Source organism: Cryptomeria japonica, chromosome 6 (genome assembly GCF_030272615.1).
Source record: "Cryptomeria japonica chromosome 6, Sugi_1.0, whole genome shotgun sequence".
Lineage (NCBI taxonomy): Eukaryota > Viridiplantae > Streptophyta > Pinopsida > Cupressales > Cupressaceae > Cryptomeria > Cryptomeria japonica.
Genome location: NC_081410.1, coordinates 120,433,812 through 120,452,900, shown reverse-complemented (window position 1 = coordinate 120,452,900; position 19,089 = coordinate 120,433,812).

Genomic DNA, 19,089 nt, shown 5'->3' with positions numbered 1-19,089 from the left:
AGTCCTCTAATGCTGAAAAATAAAGGAGATATTGATGTAGACATGTTTTGGGATGACAGAGAGAATTTTTGCTTAAATTTGGATGCTCAACAAGTATCTTTTATAGAGAAAATCATGAGTAGCAAAAGAAAAGTGCATAACTTTATATATTTTTGTCAAATCAGTCACACAAATTGATGTTTGCAAATCAAGAAGAGGACAAAGAGGCAACCCATCAACACAAAAGAACCAAGGAGGGTTCTAAATTTTTTCTTTCACGAGGATGTCCCATCAAACATCTAGCGAAGAAGGAGGCAAGCAAATCATCACAACTTATTGCATCCAAGCATGAAGTTGCAGTTCAAGATGAAGTTGTATTTTTAGTTGCAGCTGAAGAAGAATGGTTTCATCTCTCTTATCCACTTCAAAACAACATTATGTATGGTCAATGTGAAGTTGTAAAAGAGTTTGTTAATGTCTTTGAAAAGTCATTGCAGTTGTTTGTTAAGTTTCTATTGATATTGCAACTCTTTTTGGTTGCACATAAGCATGTGAAGTATTGTAAGTTGCTGAGAAAGGGCAAATATTTCATAGAACCAGTGAATGGTTTTATTTGATTGAGTCTTATTTGCTAGTTAGTGTAGGTTAGGATAGGTTTTTCATTCAATAAGTGCTCTTGCAAAATGTCTTAGATGCCTTTTTCTTCATTTGTTCATGCTTAGTTAGTTAGGTGTTGTCTAGTGAAGTTGTTTCCCCAAATTCTTCTTGTTTAAATGACTCTTTCAGAGTTGTACTAAAGTCATTGGATGGAGTGCAACAATTGTTCAAAAAGTTTGCAGCCTTTTTAAGTTACTTGCAATAGTTGTAGTGTGACTAAACAATCAACCTACACAATCTTCCAAGAAGCCTACAACAACTATTAATGTAAAATATGCAGTATTCTTAAAGGGACCTGTAAACTCGACTACTTAGGGACTTGTACTTTCAGCATTTGCAGCTTTCCAAAGAACCAAAGGTACTTACATTTATGATTTCCATTTATTTGTAATATTTATCATTTTTAGTTAATTGGTTATCTATGCATTAAAATGTGTTTGTCAATTGTCATTTTTCTAGTTACATACTTCATAACTTATTTATTTTTCCACCCTCATCCATTCATTGTTATTTGAGGACAAATGACCTTTCAGCTGGGGGGAAATATCCATGCCTTGTATTGTTGTCCTACACCATAGAGATGATGGAACAAGATCAAGGAATGATTATAAATAGTAAAGAATGGAAAGAATATTTTCAAATCCCTTGTAGCATAAAATACAATGAAAAGAAAAGACAAGAGCCAAGGAAGAGGATATGACAGTCACAAAATTTCATGCATAAACAATGTCTACTCCTTGCTTGAGGACAAGCAAGATTTTAGCTGGGGGGAATGACGAGCCTATAAATTGACCATATTATTTCATGTTTTATGATACTTTACCTCATGTTTATAATGTCCTCCCAAGTCATTTCCAAACATTACCTTGGTTTTGTGAAGCATTAACTAGGATTAAATGATGTTTGATATGCATACAAGTGTCTAGCTAGTTGATGCTAAATGATGATAAAATATTATAATAAATGGTTATTATTGAATGTAAATTAATTAAGAAGGATTAACACATTGTTTTTGAGTGGTTTGAATCATTCATATAGCTAGAAAGGAGGAGGAGCAAGTTGGCAATTGACAGATCTAGCAGTTGACTGAAAGTGCAGAAAAAGTTAAAAGACCAGTTTAAGTAAAATAGGCATACCTCAATCATTTCTTGATGAAATTCAGATCTTCAAAATTATTTGGAAAGAATAAAAGGATATCTCAAATGGGTTTAAACAATTTGAGCTGATTCACAATGGTTAATGAGAAGAATTCACCAGAAGTTGACTCAAACAAACTAGACTTATTTTCAGGCAGCAGTTAAGGATTGAATTCTAGTTCAACTTGGTCTCTTCTACCTCTTCATGAGTTCATGTATTTTGAGTTATTGAAGTCAAGAAACATTGGAGAACATTGTGGAAACAATATTTGATGATTCATAAATAATTATAACATGTTTTTTACACATGTTTAGCCATGACTGCACTTTATAGTTGTAGAGTTCAAAGAGGATTAGAACTCTCTCAACTCTTGTTACTTTAATCTTTATTGTCAGTCATGAATAGAATAAGTCATCTCCTTGTTGTCATAGGAGAAATGACATTTGTAATAAGTTGTTGAGTTTGTAATTACTTCAACTCTCAAGCCTAAAGCATAAATCTGAGATTTTGTTGAGTTGTGAGTAAGTAGTGTTGAAGGTAGTATTGAGAATAGTTAGTGTTTAGAGAGTATCCAGTTAGTGTTGAGTCTTGTTAATGGTGTCGAATTTCAATCAGAAAGTTTGATGCATGTCCATGTAATATTTGATTTGCAATAAGAATATTATTTGAGCATTGAATCTTGTCTATTGAAGATGGAATGCTAATGACAGATTGAAGCAACTCAAGTAAGGGTCACTTGAGGAACTGTGATTTCATCATAATTTAGATTTTTATTCATTATGCTTTACTTTAATTAGTGAGTTGGTTATGATAGGTATTGTTTTCAGCATATTTGATTTCACTAGTTTTAGAATAGTTGTCCTGCAGCCACTGCTGTTGCAAATAACCAGTCATCCTGCAACCACTGTTGTTGCAAATAACCAGTCATCTTGCAGTCACTGTTGTTGCAAATAACTAATCATCCTACACCCACTGCTGTCGCAAATAACTAGTCATCCTGTAGCCACTGTTGTTGCAAATAACCAACCTTCCTGCAACCACTACTTTGTAGTTAGTTTTATTTTCAACATTGTCATGTTTTCAATTCAGTTTATTATTCTGAGTTTATTTTCTATACACAACTGATACAATAGCTTAGAAGGCTTCCATAGTGCATATGCAGTGCTGTCTCATATATGATGACATGTCAACATTCTTAGAAGGAATCAAATACATTAGACCCCATTATGAAAAATATGAATTAGTGTCTTTAGACACCTAATCTTAGAAAACAAACTCTCACACTCCTCTAGTCAAGCATAGCATCTGCTCTTAAAATAGAAATAGAGGCCAACCTTCTTCTCCTATAAAAATCTTCCCTTGCCCTAACTTGCGTGGCTTTATCCATCCCCATAAATTTGTCTTGCCTAAATGGGAGCCTAAATATATTATTGATTTGTTAGGAATATTTTTATTCTAACAAATTCCTTAGGATCAAATCTCTCCTTGAAACCTTTAACTAAAAAGTGAAGCCCTTTAGTAGTATTAGAGGTTGCATTGGGCTAATCCATTTCTCACATAGTTATAATTTTTTAGGAAAAGTTTAATCTATTTTGGCCCTAATATGTATGAAGACTTGGTAGGTTCCCTCACTAAATGATGCTAGGCATATTTTGTTGAGTATGAAAGGGTGTTTAAAATATAGCCAACTAGACATGTGGCTTGGAGGAATCATTTTACACGGTTGTTTCATTAATAGTTTTATACACATAAAAATGACTATGAGCGATTAAATAAATATTTTATATTTATTTAATAATTATTCTTTTATTAAATAGTTAATTTGAAAAGATTAATTTATTTAATTCATTTCGGTCTTTCTATTAATTTATTTTATTAATTAATTCATCTATCCTATTCCTCTAATTAATTAAATATTTAATATTTAATTATCCTTCTAATAAAGTTAATTAAATATCTAATATTTAATTATCTCTTTCAATCAATTAAATATTTAATATTTAATGGTTATTCTCCTATCCTATAGTCTCAAATATTAAATAATTTCTTAAATTATTTAATCCCTCTTATCCAACTCACCTTCCATCTCCACTTCATCTTCCCTTTGCCAACTCATCCATCATATGGCTAAGGAAATTAATATTTCTTAAATATTAATTCATCATTTATCTCCAACCTCCAAACTTAATGAAATATTGTGTACGTACACATATTTCATTACCTCCTTCTAAATTCTCTCCAACATCCCTACATCTTAGGAAGGAATTGAGTCCACTTGTCCTCTCATGCCTAAATTTTCTCCAACCATCCCTATATTCCCTCAGTCAACGACCCAATCAAGGTGGGATGAGTGAGACTTGTCTTCTCCTTTTCCCTTTCTTTCAACCTTCACCTTTTCTCACAACCATCCAAATCTGCAGATCTGATCATGACCGTTGATCTGAGCCACATCATCTTATCCTCTCAAGGTCTATTAAATCAAGAGTTTTAGTTGAGAGAGAGTTAGACTTCAAGTGAATTTGCAAGCTAATCATTTGTAAAACTTATGCATCCGTGATTTTTCAATCTTGAAGCAAATAGCAATTAGCATTTTAGCATAATCATTTTAGCATAGTCATTTAGCATTGCATATCATAGTATCAGTTAACTACTAGTTATTAGTCAATTCTTCATATGCCATCTTGGAAGCTATCAGTGCTTGTTTGAGAGAACACCATTTGCAACCAGGAACAATAGAGTTAGGACACAATGAGACATAAATCATGAAGGTAATAATACTATTTTTATTTCATATGTATTTCATGTAGTTTCATTGGTTGAGTTTGGATTTCCTATAGCATTCCCATTGGTATTTTGTGAAACTAACATGATGCAAGTAGCATTCTAAGGATGAAATTCAAGTCGACACATTTTGGCGCCCACCATGGGGCTCAGGCCTCAAACTTACATTTTCTAATATCCTGTATTATTCTTTCGAAATCAATTTAATGCTTTTGTAAGTCAGTTTCATGCATCTGTGGAATTTGACAACACATTTGTTCAGTAAGTTAGCGCTTTTGTCACTTAGGTTAGAGTCCGTTTTCAATAGAATAGCACTTTTAATCATGAATTCACACATTCAAATAGTAGGTTAGCGCCTTTGTCACACATGTTAGCACTTTTGTAACATAGGTTAGCACTTCCGAACATAGGTTAGCGCTTTTGTAACATAGGTTAGCGCATTTGACAATTGTTTTAGCACATATGTTCTCTATTCTAGCACATTTGAAACAAATTGCAAATTGAATCTTTAACTTAGGCTTATGGAAGGATAATATATATAAAATATAACATTTAAGTATAAGAAAGAGAAAAGAGAAGAGGAAATTATATTCCACATATATATATATATATTGTCAGGATGTTTGAGAGGGGTTTCAGACCTCTAGGAGTTATAATGCAAAATCTAGTTTTTGGAAGATCCTCCAAATTTCAGACTTAGTCAAATTTCAAGGTATTTCAGAATCAGGAGTGAAAAATTTGTAACCACGATTTGAAATTAGGCTTGTGGAAGTCCACCTAGGTTTTGGATTTTCACTAACTTTTTTTTTTTTGCAGGTTTCTAACAGTTTCTTGCAGATTTGGAGGAGTTAAGTTAGGATTTAGTGATTTCTTTTCTAGCTTTTTCAAAGTTGGTTAAAAAGAACTCATATTTCTTTTTGGGTAAAAATAAATTCATTTTTCAATTTGGTGTTCTAAAAAGTGCCTCACTTGTTTTTGGGCTCTAAAAATAATCACATTTGCAAGGTAAAAAGAACAACAAATCAAACAATTACTTTCTTGCAAGGTTGGGATTCACACCTCAAATTTTGGGCTCTAAAAAGAACAAAAATCTTTCATTTTCTTGCAAAGGTTAACAACGCAATCAATCTTATTTTTTGCAAGTTAAAAAGAATAATCAACTTGTCCATTCTTACAAAGCAAGTTACTTTTTGCAACGATTTTCATTTTGTTGACCAGGATTTCCAATTTCTAGTTTAGAAAATCATTTGCTATGTGGGGCTAAAATAAACACCATGCTTGTTGGAGCAACATCTCCAAATAGAGGATAGATCACATTGCTATGGAAGGTTAAAAAGAACACTTATACTTTGTGTTTCAAAAGTGGTAGGCATATGCTCTCCCCTTAATTGGGTGACCAAAAAGCCAAACCCACTCTTTTATGCTTTCTTCTTTCAAGCAATTAAATCCTTTAGAGGGCCTGCCTTCCTAAAGCCTTGAGGGGGCTAGTGAGAAGGGTGCGACCCAAGTGGGCAACGACTTTATCGCCAAGTTTACCAACCCACTATAATCAAATGTGGAGGCTGATGAAAATCCCCTCCAACAGAAGTGTGTATTTGATAGTCTTCCCCTAGTATCCTTGTGATGCGAAAAGCCTTTGTTCTAAAGGTTGGGAAGCCTCTTAATTGAGTTTATCATTTGTTGCGCCGAATGAAATCCTTACTACAAACCATAGAAGTAGAAGCTTTCAGCCGAGTTAGTTGCCATACATTGACAATATCATAGTGCAAGGGTGGGGAAGAATCCGCCCCCAAGATTACTCACCATATATCTCCCAAGATAACTACTCAATTTAGGAGCAATTCTCTTTGGGTTAATTTATGGAAAAAGGCAAAAAAACAGGCGCCCTCTAGGGGGTGACAAGGCTATTTGAGCTGACGGAGTATCGAGACTAGTGGGCTATGATATTTTTTATGATCTTTGAATAAAGTGTCTATCTGATGTGTCTTTTATTGTAAATTAAACCAGTGAAAACATTGGGGATTTGAAAATATCCTCACAAAAACATACACTCATTGTTTTCATGTGTGGTATGTCTTCTTGTTATGAACATTGAAATATCTTGCAAATAGACCAATACAACAATCAATTCAAAAGAAAGAGCAAAGAGAAACCTTAGAGAGAAAAGAATTTTCAAATCCAACAAAGCACTTTTTTTGAGGTATTTATCAACTTTTCAACTATCTTTAGGCAAGATTTTCATCCAACAAGATTAGGTGAGTATCAAACCAAGTGATCAAGAGTTTATCATCCAACTATCTCAACAACAATAATACCCAACTAGGTATTCAAGTTAGTCAAATCAAATTTCCATATCGAGAGACTTTATCCATATCATTTGACGTACTCTGTCATAGGGGTCTATCGAACAGATCCTCTATTTGACTTAGTGAGCTTGGGTATCCAAAACTAAGTATCCATCAAGTCAACAACATCAACCTATCTAAACTGAAACTTTGATCACTCATGTGATCATCCCTTGTCACTTGAAAAAGAAGAAGCTTATTCAAAGGAAATGAGTTCTAGCCTAAATCAAGATCAAGATATCATGGCTCTCCAATCTAATCCCATTTTTGATCAAGATCCTACCTGTCAAGAATCTTATGATGATCCCCTAAAATTTTGGTGTTTCATCCACGATGATCCCCTTTTATCTCAAGAGCAGAGTCCCATTCAACATCCACCTCCTAAGCAAGAGCATGATATCCCTTCCATCTCCTTCACTAATCTAATTCAAAATCAAGAGAAAATCACAAAATCAAATGATCCTACTCCAAGTCAAGATCAAGATCAAGATCAAGATCAAGGAATCCTTTTATCCTCCAAATCCATTTTAGGTCCTTTCATTCCAAAGTCAAACTCTTCATCCTCCAAATCCATCTTAGGTCCTTTCGTTCGAAAGTCAAACTCTTCATCCTCTAAATCCATTTTAGGTCCTTTCATTCCAAAGTCAAAATCTTCATCCTCTATGTCCATTTTAGGTCCTTTCATTCCAAAGTCAAACTCTTTATCCTCCAAATCCATTTTAGGTCCTTTCATTCAAAATTCAAACTCTTCATCCTCCAAATCCATTTTAGGTCCTTTCATTCAAAATTCAAACTCTTCATCCTCCAAATCCATTTTAGGTCTTTCATTTGAAATTCAAACTCTCCATCCCTTCCATCCATCTTGGGTCCTTACTTCCCTCCATCCACCATTCCATCACCTCAAATGATCCATAAGAAAGATAAAAAAGGCACACATCTTGGAACTTCTTTCAAACATCTATCTAAACATCTGTTTAAAACTATTCTTCCATCGTTTCCTTTATATATTTTGGGTTCTTATGTCCCAAAATTCAATTTTCCTCCATCTCTTCATCACTTATTGAGTTGTGTACCAACACTCATCTTGAATACATTTCCATCTATCCTCGCACAAATCTTCAAACATTCTATCTATTATCCAACACCTCTTTTCTATCCTTCCATCCCTTTCATTCAATCCTTTGCATAAATTCATCATCTGTGAAATAGGCATTTGTGTCATTTTGTCACATGATTGCCCATGCTCGAATCTCATGTTCAGTCTATTTTCTAGATATCTATTCATGATACACTTAAGAATCCAAGGTTGTTCCTCTTTAATATTAGCTTTTGGTTGGGATACACACTCAATCTAGAAAAGAACCACTTATCATATCTTGGTACCAACATCTATTTATTACTATATCTCATACACTTAATCCTATTCTCTAAATCATTGTGATCTCTTAGTCGAAGACATGGCTAGTGAAAAATCTAAAATCTTGCTTCAGCGCCACTGTAATTATCAGACCCATGTAAGTTTCATTACTTACAAGCCAATGCAATCAAAATAAGAAAATAAAATACACTATCAAAAGATCCAAAGCATGATCAGGAAAAGAAATATCCAGAATAAGAAAAGAAAATAAACAAAATATCAAAAGCTTGGCTATGGGAACATGCGAGTAACTCCATCGGGGCTATGGAAATGGAGCAATATTTGTGATATTACAATGATAACCTCGTTGGAGCTATGGAAGCTTGCTAGCATTGAGGCTCTATCCATGATGCTTTTGAAGTCAAGGTATTACAATGACCATAAGAGCTAGAATGAACCCAATTGCACACACATGGGTAATCAAAGACTAAGTACCTTGATCCAGTTTGGGATTCTTCTTCCCTTTTGAGTCTACTTCCTAGTTTTTAGATATGTTTGGTTGAATTTTTCTGGAGGTTCTAAGTGTGGGTTGGGTCTCTATCTTTGAAAAGTTCAAGAACACTTATTCGAGTGGTGCTAAATACTGTGACTATCTTACATATCACCTCTTTACAAATGGAGACCTCTATACTTGGGGTCAAAGTTTCATCCACTCTATTATTCATACCACATCTCCCATTATCCTTCCTCCAGTATCCATTACTCTATCTGAACTCATCTGGTGTTATCTACGATCTTACTTCATGCTAATCTATACCATCTATCCTAATTATTTATTTCTTCCATCATATATCACTATCTAATTCAAAAAAAAAAATCACAAAATGTCCAAAAACTAAAAATTAAAAAATTGACAAAATAAAAAAGAACAAAATTGAAAATCAAAGCATGAGCGGATGACCCATCCATCAAATCAACAAACAAGAAAACTCTCAAATTTTGCAATCAAATTGACCACATGTCTTGTTAATCAATTCATCACTCAAAATCTATCAACATCAACATGTCTTATACAGGGATAAGTACACTCGAAACCAGACAAAACAGTCTTACATGAGGTACTCACTCTTTGAAACCAGACATTCTTATCAATCATCGAATAAATCAAAACAATGAGATAGATCAGTATGACTACTGGATTTTGTTCTGGGTAGTCTTATGTTTTATCAGTTGATGGCATGCCATGTTTCATCTCTCAAAAATTAGGAAAGACAAAAAAATCAAAAACAAATCAAAAAGTGAAATAAAAACAAGTGGTGAAAACTTGGTAAACAAGCACTATCTAAAAAGTGAGTTCCTCCATCTATGAGATCACTTTGTGCACCTATCCACTCCATCCTATCACATCTATCGCTTCCATCTATCTTAGCTTATCCATTCCATATTTCACATCTATTGCTCTGAACCATTGGCATAAAATATGCAACTTACCAACAATTAACAATCTTTGACACACTTGTCATAGTCATTGCCTTAGATCTTATTAGAATCAATCAATCTGCATTTCTATACCGCCATGGTTTGGATCTTGATCAATTCATACATCCATAATAAAGTTTTGTTTCCACTGGGGGAAAAATCTTAATTCCTTTTGCTAAGGTGATCTTTTGAATCTTTGAAAATCCAAAACATTTGGAAAACTTAGAAAAACCAAAAACACGTAGGGTTTTGAAACAGATAACGAGCAACAAAACAACAAAGATCAAGGCGTCTTATAACAGCTAAATCATGAAACTTAGAAAAAGAGGAATCAACCAGAAAGTAGTAAAGGATTATCAAAGATCATTCATCAAGATGATTATATCAATTAATGACCATAAGAACATGTGAATGACATACAAGATTCAATGTTTATATCTTGATTTTATTGCTAATCATGTACTCTATGCGACTCAAGGATGTCCATGACTAGAGAAGCTATGATGGGGGATGATCATTTTCTTTGATTGCTGTTTGTGGTTTTATCTCTTATTAAGGTATGTACTTGTCTAAGGATATGATCGACAAAAGATCAAGGAGGACGTTCCGAGTCATGCATGAAAGGGGATAATCATTGTCTAATCTGCAAGCAATACTTAGGTCAACTTGATTCATTTTATCAAGTTGCTTCTATTAACTTTCTATATCAAAATCCATGTAAGAAGTACTTAGGTCATCTTGAATCATTATGTCAAGTTGCTTGTATTTTCTTACAACATTTTAAAGCTCAATGATGAAATCAAGCACTGTTACAAGATAACATATGAAGAATGGCAGTATCACTTTTTAGTTAGATCATTTTAGATGAGTTCATTATTCGTCTGCATTATAAGCATTCAATGTCAGTTGCATTATAAGCATTTCATTTCATTCATAGATCAACGGTCACAAATAAAGATTGAGTATACTGGGACAAACAAAAACAAGTTGCATTTGATCATTATAGGTGCATTCATCTTTAGAATTGTTTTAATCATCATCCATTTCATTAAGTTGCATTTTAATCATTGCATTAGTTTGCAGTCAATTAAGTGCATTTCATTAATCATGTAGTGTATCATCATTATTATTTCCATTATCATTAAAAAGTTCATTAAAGATCATTTAGTTGCATCTTTGCACTTAGATTCATAATCATTATAAGCATTACATATAAAAATTAAAAGCATATTACATAATCATTCATTTGCATTCCCATATAGATCATTTGCATTTGCATCATTTACGTTAGTAATCATTTTCAATTGCATCCATTATCATCAAAATCAATCAAAAATCAAAAGTATTCACCTTTGCATCATATAGATCATCATCATAATGAAAAGAAAAGAAGAGATCATCATCCATGTAATCAATGTATATAGAGCATCATCATATAGAATAACATTCATAATAAAAGATCATCATATAGAGTCGATGTCTGCATATAGATCATCATAAAATAATAAAAGTCCAAGTATACAATGATATCAGATCAAAAGTACAAATGCCTCACCAATACAAAGTCAAGTCAAGGCTGTCCTGTACCACTACCACCTGACTTTGTCCGTCTTTGTGGCTATGGATGAGCAGATCCTACAGATGCCTATCTCCCATGATCACCACTCCTCTGAGGAGGTCCCATGATTCTACCACTACTAGTATCCATCAACATAGTGGTATGATAGCTACCTATTCTTTGGCTCTCTACAACTACATCCTCATATAGTCGTCACCAATGAGAAGTATCCTTCCTGGACTGAACTAGTTCTCTAACAGTATCGACTGAGAGAGTGCCCGATCCAACCTACTGGGTATGATCAAGAATGCCCTGAGTATCCCGTTGTCTCCTAAGAGCTATGTCTCTCTCTATCATGAGTGTCTGTATCTGTGCTCTAAGCTGATCAATCTGTGCTTTGAGACTATCAATGGTCTCTTTCTTTGTCATATCTTACTCCGGCACATCCTTCTCTGGCACATCCTGCTGTGGCACATGAACCCCAATCCCCTCATCTCCACCTCCATGTACACCTGCTGGAATCTCAGTCTGAGTAGCTCTCAGAACCCGTCATCTAATAAGTGGAACATGATCCTCTGGATCCTCATCCTCTCCACCATGAGCTGGTTTGGCTAAATTTGACCAAAATCAATGCCTCTCTCGCAACCCCCACACAATCCAGTCATCCTACCTCCTCCTGTCAATGGCAACCCTCTCAGTGATCTCATCCCTGCCCTACTAGTATCCCTCACAATCTATCCAACCTCTCTCCCACCCATAGGATGTGGTCTCCCAATCCTGCCAACTGGTCCAAATGGTCCTCCACGAACTCTCAATCGACCTCCTCTCCGTCTAGGTCTCCTACCACCAACACCTCCATCCCCACCCTCAGCTCCACCTCCCCCGACCTCCTAAGCAGTTCTAATCTCTCATCTTTGTCTTTGTCTCCTAACACCTGGATCATCTGAATCGTCATCCTCATCTCTTGAGATGGGAGGAGGATCTGCTGGATCAATAATACGAGGATATGGATGAGCTAGTATGTACTGAGCATAATCTACAGTAACACCAGGATATAGAATGTGTAATCTCATATCATAAGCCACCCTAGGAGTAGCAAGAAACTCTGTGCGAGCAATATCAAATGACAAAGAAGGTCCCCAATCTCGCCTATCTCTGTACCGTCGAGCATATATCGTAACACCAGTAGGCATAGGCTGAATGATACCGAACTCTCTAAGAATGCGACTCATCAACTATCTCTCAACAATGTAAGGAGTCCGACCAATAATATATCTACCCTACATAATAAATGGTAATGTCCATGCATCATCCATCCACGACTCACAATCAACATATGGTCTCTAAGTAACACTATCCAATGAATCAAGAACCCAACGCCAATACTTCATCTTACCTAGCTTATGCTGAGTAAGGATACCTGCATACAGATAAACATATGGCTGTCTCTCTCCATGAACTCTATGATGGATAGGCCGAGTAATAGCAATGTGCTCCCAACACCAGATCCACAAAAGTGTTCATCTTGTTGATAGACTAGCACTCTCATCATAAACAACCTGATGAAGATCATGATATAAATGAGCAAGCATACAAACACCCTACGCATATCGAGTCTGATGCTGCATCATGCTTTGAAGAATCTCAACCCAACCAACAGAAAAACCTCGAGATCTCCTATCTGGACAAATAAATCCCCCAATCAAACCTGCAAGAATCATAGGGAGAGTCTCATGATACATAATCATATCCTCCCATCGGATCTCTCCTCTCCCAATGCTCTCATCACCAAATATGGCTCTACATGCCTCTATCCCTCCACGATACTAAAAATCATATTGAACTAGCTCACCAGTCACAAGGATATGCAGAATCCGATACACATCCTTAAGCATCACACTAACCTCACCCATGGGCAGGTGGAAAGCGTTATGCTCGCTATGCCATCTCTCGGCTAACGCTATCAACAAACCCCTATTATGGGTAATATCAGGCATGTATAATCGATGACGTAATCCACATGCATCTATATGTCTAACCTCTGCCTGTATAAGCTCTGGCACTAAGTGCCACATCGCTGAGAATTTCTCCCGACACTGAAGAACATCAAGTTTCTCCTGTTTACCAAGAGCATTCGATCAATCATCACTCATCTATCTATAAAATCAAATAGATCGCTAATCTATCATATCAATCTTTTCAAAATGAAGCAAATTAGGTTATCAAATCATTTTAAAACAATCAACAATGGTTTTCTATCAATCAAACTCTGCTATGCTCTTACATCAGAAACTAAATCGGTTTCTTAGAGCTATCTATCCAAACAAATCAAAATCGATCTAACAATCACTAAGTTCAATCAAAACTATGCTATGCTCTTACATAAGAAACTAAATCAGTTTCTTAGAGCTATCTATCCAAACAAATCAAAATCGATCTAACAATCACTGAGTTCACTCAAACTCTGCTATGCTCTTACATTAGAAACTAAATCGATTTCTTAGAGCTACTCTATCAATACAAATCAAATCGATCTAACAATCACTGAGTTCAATCAAAACTCTACTATTCTCTTACATCAGAAACTAAATCGGTTTCTTAGAGCTAATCTATCAAAAAAAATCAAATCGATCTATCAAACAACATTAATCAATCAATCAAGTACCTATTCATCATAATTGCGCCTCAGACACGCTTAAATCTAATCAACAAAGTGATTTTTTGGATATGAAATCTATAAAAAACATTCATCTTGAGCATATTCACTAATCTTTTAAAAAAAAGTGCTATCCTATTGAACGTAGGTGCTAACCAAAGCATATGCGCTAATCTTTTTAACAAAAGTGCTATTCTATTGAACATATGCGCAAAAAAAAGCAAAAGTGCTAACTTTAGCTGCAAAAGTGCAAACACATGATGTAGAGGCGTTAACTTAAGCAAATGCGTTAACATTCCTAACACATGGGCTACCAAAATGAGCACATGCGTTAAACCTAAATGCATATGCACTAAACCTAAATGCAAAAGCGCTAATCAAATACCAAAAATCACAAAAAAATTTAAAAAATCCATAAACGCACAAAAAACATGAAAAATTGTATGACAAGTTGCAAACAAAGCTCGGGATAGGATACATACCGGAAGCCCATACTCAGGAGGTTGCTGATATTGTCGAATGTGCTCAAATCGATGGTTCTCCAAAGGAATCACCATTTCGCGACCTCACCAAGACAATTTTCTTCACAAGCTGACAAGGATGAAAATGAAATTAAAATTAATCTTGGTTAATTTTATATTGACTATTTGAAAGGGTAATTAATGCTTTTCAATGGGGCAATTTAATTTGTTTTTTACAAATGAATTTAATTGACGAAACTTTTCAATTATCACAAGATCAATCGTTCAAACCAAATTTTTCAACAATTTCACGATCAATCTCCCGAGGGGGCACACAATCAGAATTTTTATCTCCATTAGGCGCGCTATCAAAACTTGATTTAATCTTTGAAAAAATGTTGTCTTGACATCATTTCCAAGAGGGGCAAAATGTATACACATAAAAATGGCTATGAGTGATTAAATAAATATTTTATATTTATTTAATAATTCTTCTTCTATTAAATAGTTAATTTGAAAAGATTAATTTATTTAATTCATTTCATGTCTTTCTATTAATTAATTTAATTGAAATATTTTATTAATTAATTCATCTATTCTATTCCTCTAATTAATTAAATATCTAATATTTAATTATCCTTCTAATCAAGTTAATTAAATATCTAATATTTAATTATCTCCTTCAATCAATTAAATATCTAATATTTAATGGTTTTTCTCCTACCCTATAGTCTCAAATATTAAATAATTTCTTAAATTATTTAATCCCTCTTATCCAACTCACCTTCCATCTCCACTTCATCTTCCCTTTGCCAACTCATCCATCATGTGGCTAAGGAAATTAATATTTCTTAAATATTAATTCATCATTTATCTCCAACCTCCAAACTTAATGAAATATTGTGTACGTACACATATTTCATAACCTCCTTCTAAATTCTCTCCAACATCCCTACATCTTAGGAAGGAATTGAGTCCACTTGTCCTCTCATGCCTAAATTTTCTCCAACCATCCCTATATTCCCTCAGTCAACAACCCAGTCAAGGTGAGATGAGTGACACTTGTCTTCTCCTTCCCCCTTTCTCTCAACCTTCACCTTTTCTCACAACCATCCAAATTTGCATATCATCTTATCCTCTCAAGGTCTATAAAATCAAGAGTTTTAGTTGAGAGAGAGTTAGACTTCAAGTGAATTTGCAAGCTAATCATTTGTAAAACTTATGCATCTGTGAGTTTTCAATCTTGAAGCAAATAGCAATTAACATTTTAGCATAATCATTTTAGAATAGTCATTTAGCATTGCATATCATAGTATCAGTTAACTACTAGTTATGAGTCCATTCTTCATATGCCATCTTGGAAGCTATCAGTGTTTGTCTGAGAGCACACCATCTGCAACCAGGAACTGTGGAGTTAGGACACAATGAGACATAAATCATGAAGGTAATAATACTATTTTTATTTCATATGTATTTCATGTAGTTTCATTGGTTGAGTTTAATTTCTAGTAGCATTCCCATTGGTATTTTGTGAAACTAACATGTTGCAGGTAGCATTCTGAGGATCAAATTCAAGTCGACACAATAGTTACAAAGAATATTTGAAGGATGATTTTCTCACATTAAACCAAATTCCTATTGGTGATTCTCTAGCTTTGGAATGACCTGTAAAATTTAAATTGGTAAATAAGAAAAATTAACTAGCTCCTCCTCTTTCAAAACTAAAAAGGAACTATTGGATAAATAAACTGTTAGAATTATTTGTTCAACCCCAAAAGCCCATTAATCACTTTCAAGCACAACACCCATCACATATGAAGAGAAGAAGCCATGATTAATGCTCTGGAACCTTGAGAGAGATGGATCCAAAGAGAAATATGATAATTGCATTAACCTATAATAAAATTAGATAGATTACAATGAATGCTTATAAAATAATAATGATAAAATCCTAGATGCAAACCCTAAAGAAAGATTAAATCATCTAATGCCAAGTGTCACAATCTTAATGAATGAGACAATTTAATCTATTATTAACCTAGATAAATAAAAGGAAAAAAATAGCTTAGTTTAGCTTAAGTGAATAAACTAATTAAGGATATAATTATAAAATTAATTAGATAATGAAATAATCACTCCAACAACCCCCCTTAATATTAACTTAGGGAGAAGATAAAGAGATAATATAGTGAATGCAAAATGCAAGCATGAATGAGTCCTGAAAATAAAGGCCAAACTAGGTACCCATGTATAGAGCAATGCAAATCTCAAAAAATAGAGAAAAGGACAAAAAATAAGTGGAAGAAAACTCCTCTCCAATAGAGAAAAATAAATGAAAAAGAGTACATGCGAATAAGCATGAAGGACTCCAAATGTCCCCCCAAGAACTGAATCGGTCACAAAAATACAATTAATATCCCCCATAGGAGAGAGAAAATGAGGATATGAATCCCCCTAATGAAGAAGTAGCTCCTATGCCAACAATGAGAGCCTAAAGACAAAACATGATCCATTACCTACAAATAACATCTCTCCTCTTAAGAAGAAATGAATCCATTGGAGATATGAGAAGCAACTCCCATAAATTGGAAGAAATAGGAATCAAAATCCAAATACTATGTACCTTTGGAAACTACTCAAATATCATTGTGTTGATGATGAATGAGGGTGCCACATACCAATTTTGTACATTCCCAATCAAGGTAGAAGGTGACAATCAAAGACTTTGCAAATAATTATGTAGAACAATCTCCATGGGTGATGAAAATGTGTTGATAACATTGATTTGGTTATCAACTAAAGAGGAGATGAATGTACTCAAAATAATCCTCCAAATTTACAATATGAGACTCCATAAACAATGATGATATGTCAGTAAGATATGAATCCCAAGTAGATGTGTTTGGAAGAACAATGTCCCAATGCACTGAATCAATGTGGTCTATGTATGAGCCAATGCCAATATCAATAGAGGATGAAGATGATTGAGATTGGATCTCAATGTGAGGAATAGGAATTGGAAGGCAAGCCTCTAATCCATCAGAACATGTAGGACCTATGATATAATCAAGCTCCTCTAAACTATCATTACCAAAGGGCATATAATCTACATGTGCAAGGGGAATAAGACAATCTTCCATAATATCCTCAGATAATAAAGAGATATTAGTGTATTCATATGTCTCCAATAGTCTAGTCTAAAGTGTGTGAGTACGATCAATGTTTGATATAGCCCACATAATGTCATGGTCAACACTGGATACAATAGATCCTATAATATGATCTATAATAATACCCCAAGTTGTATACCTCTTGATGTTCCCCCAAAACCTTAGTACATGTAAAAACAATCAAATAAAGTGCTCTCCAACAAACATATCCATTATAGATGTTGAAATGCCCGAGTAATTGACCGGATAGTGAAAATACAAAAAAATGAATAAAATGTATGTTGGATATTGTTGGTCATTGCTTCTACTAGGATATGTTTTTATCATTGATGTCAAAATATTCTTGTGATTTTCTCCGATGGTTGCATTTTGGGAAGATCTTATGATTCGGTTTGTAGTGTTGTTTTGCTGATCACTGTTTTGTAGAGTTCGGTATTTCCTCTGGTATATTCTGGTGTGATCAGATCTTGTGCTGAGACTTTAGGATATTTCTTGGGATGGTCTTGTGTATCTTCATTTTAGTTGGATCATGATTTGGTGCTCCACATGTTATCTTTCTTCGTGACAGTTGCTAATTGGTTGTGTTCTTGAGCTTTCAGACGTTGATCAATGAAGATTTGATAAGTGGCGTTGGTGCAGTTGTTCCTGATGATTCTAACGTACTTGCTGGTGTTTTCTAGTCATGTCCTATTTTTTTTTGTGATCTGCATTGATCATTGTGTGAGTTTTTGGTGGTTTCTATGAACTAGTGATCATTTTCATGTTATGCGGTTTTTCTGGTGGTGTGGCGTGTTGCGGTTGATCTTGGTGTGATTTCTGATGGAGTTGAGCACTTGGGAATTTGATTTAGGTCAATGTTATGCTATGAAAATAATTATATTGGTCTAGTGGTCAATCTTTGTATCATGTGTTGTAATTTTGTAATTGAGGGTTGAGGGTTTAGCCGCCCTTGTTGTCAAGGTTGATGATTTGTATATATAGGAGATATATTCATGTAATTTAGGTGTCGATGTTATGTATGCATTATCAAAGAGAGGTTTATATGTGAACAAGTGATTTATCCTTCGGTGTGGAGTTTGGGGTGAGATTGCTGTTATAGAGAAGACATCTGTGCTTAACCGGAACCGTAATCAGGCATTTGGAGATGCTATTCTTTCAGTTCATTTCTTCCGGATTGTAATCCGAATGTTGTTGTAAGTCAGTGAGACTTCCCTGAGGGTTGTAGCCTTCCGAGTCATTATATTTGAGTAGTGAGCTCTAGGCAATGTGCCTGAATGCATGTGCATTCCCCATTGTAATATTTACACATACTACTATAGAGCATCATCTTACTGTGGGTAGGTTCCCACCGTGGTTTTTTCCCTTAACCGGGTTTTTCACATAAAAAATCTTGGTGTTATGTGTTGTGTTGTTAATTTGCTTATCTGTTTTATTACTGAAGTTTATCAAATTTGTGTTTTGTGATTAAGTTTGGTATTCCAGTGAAGACTAATTCAACCCCCCTCTCAG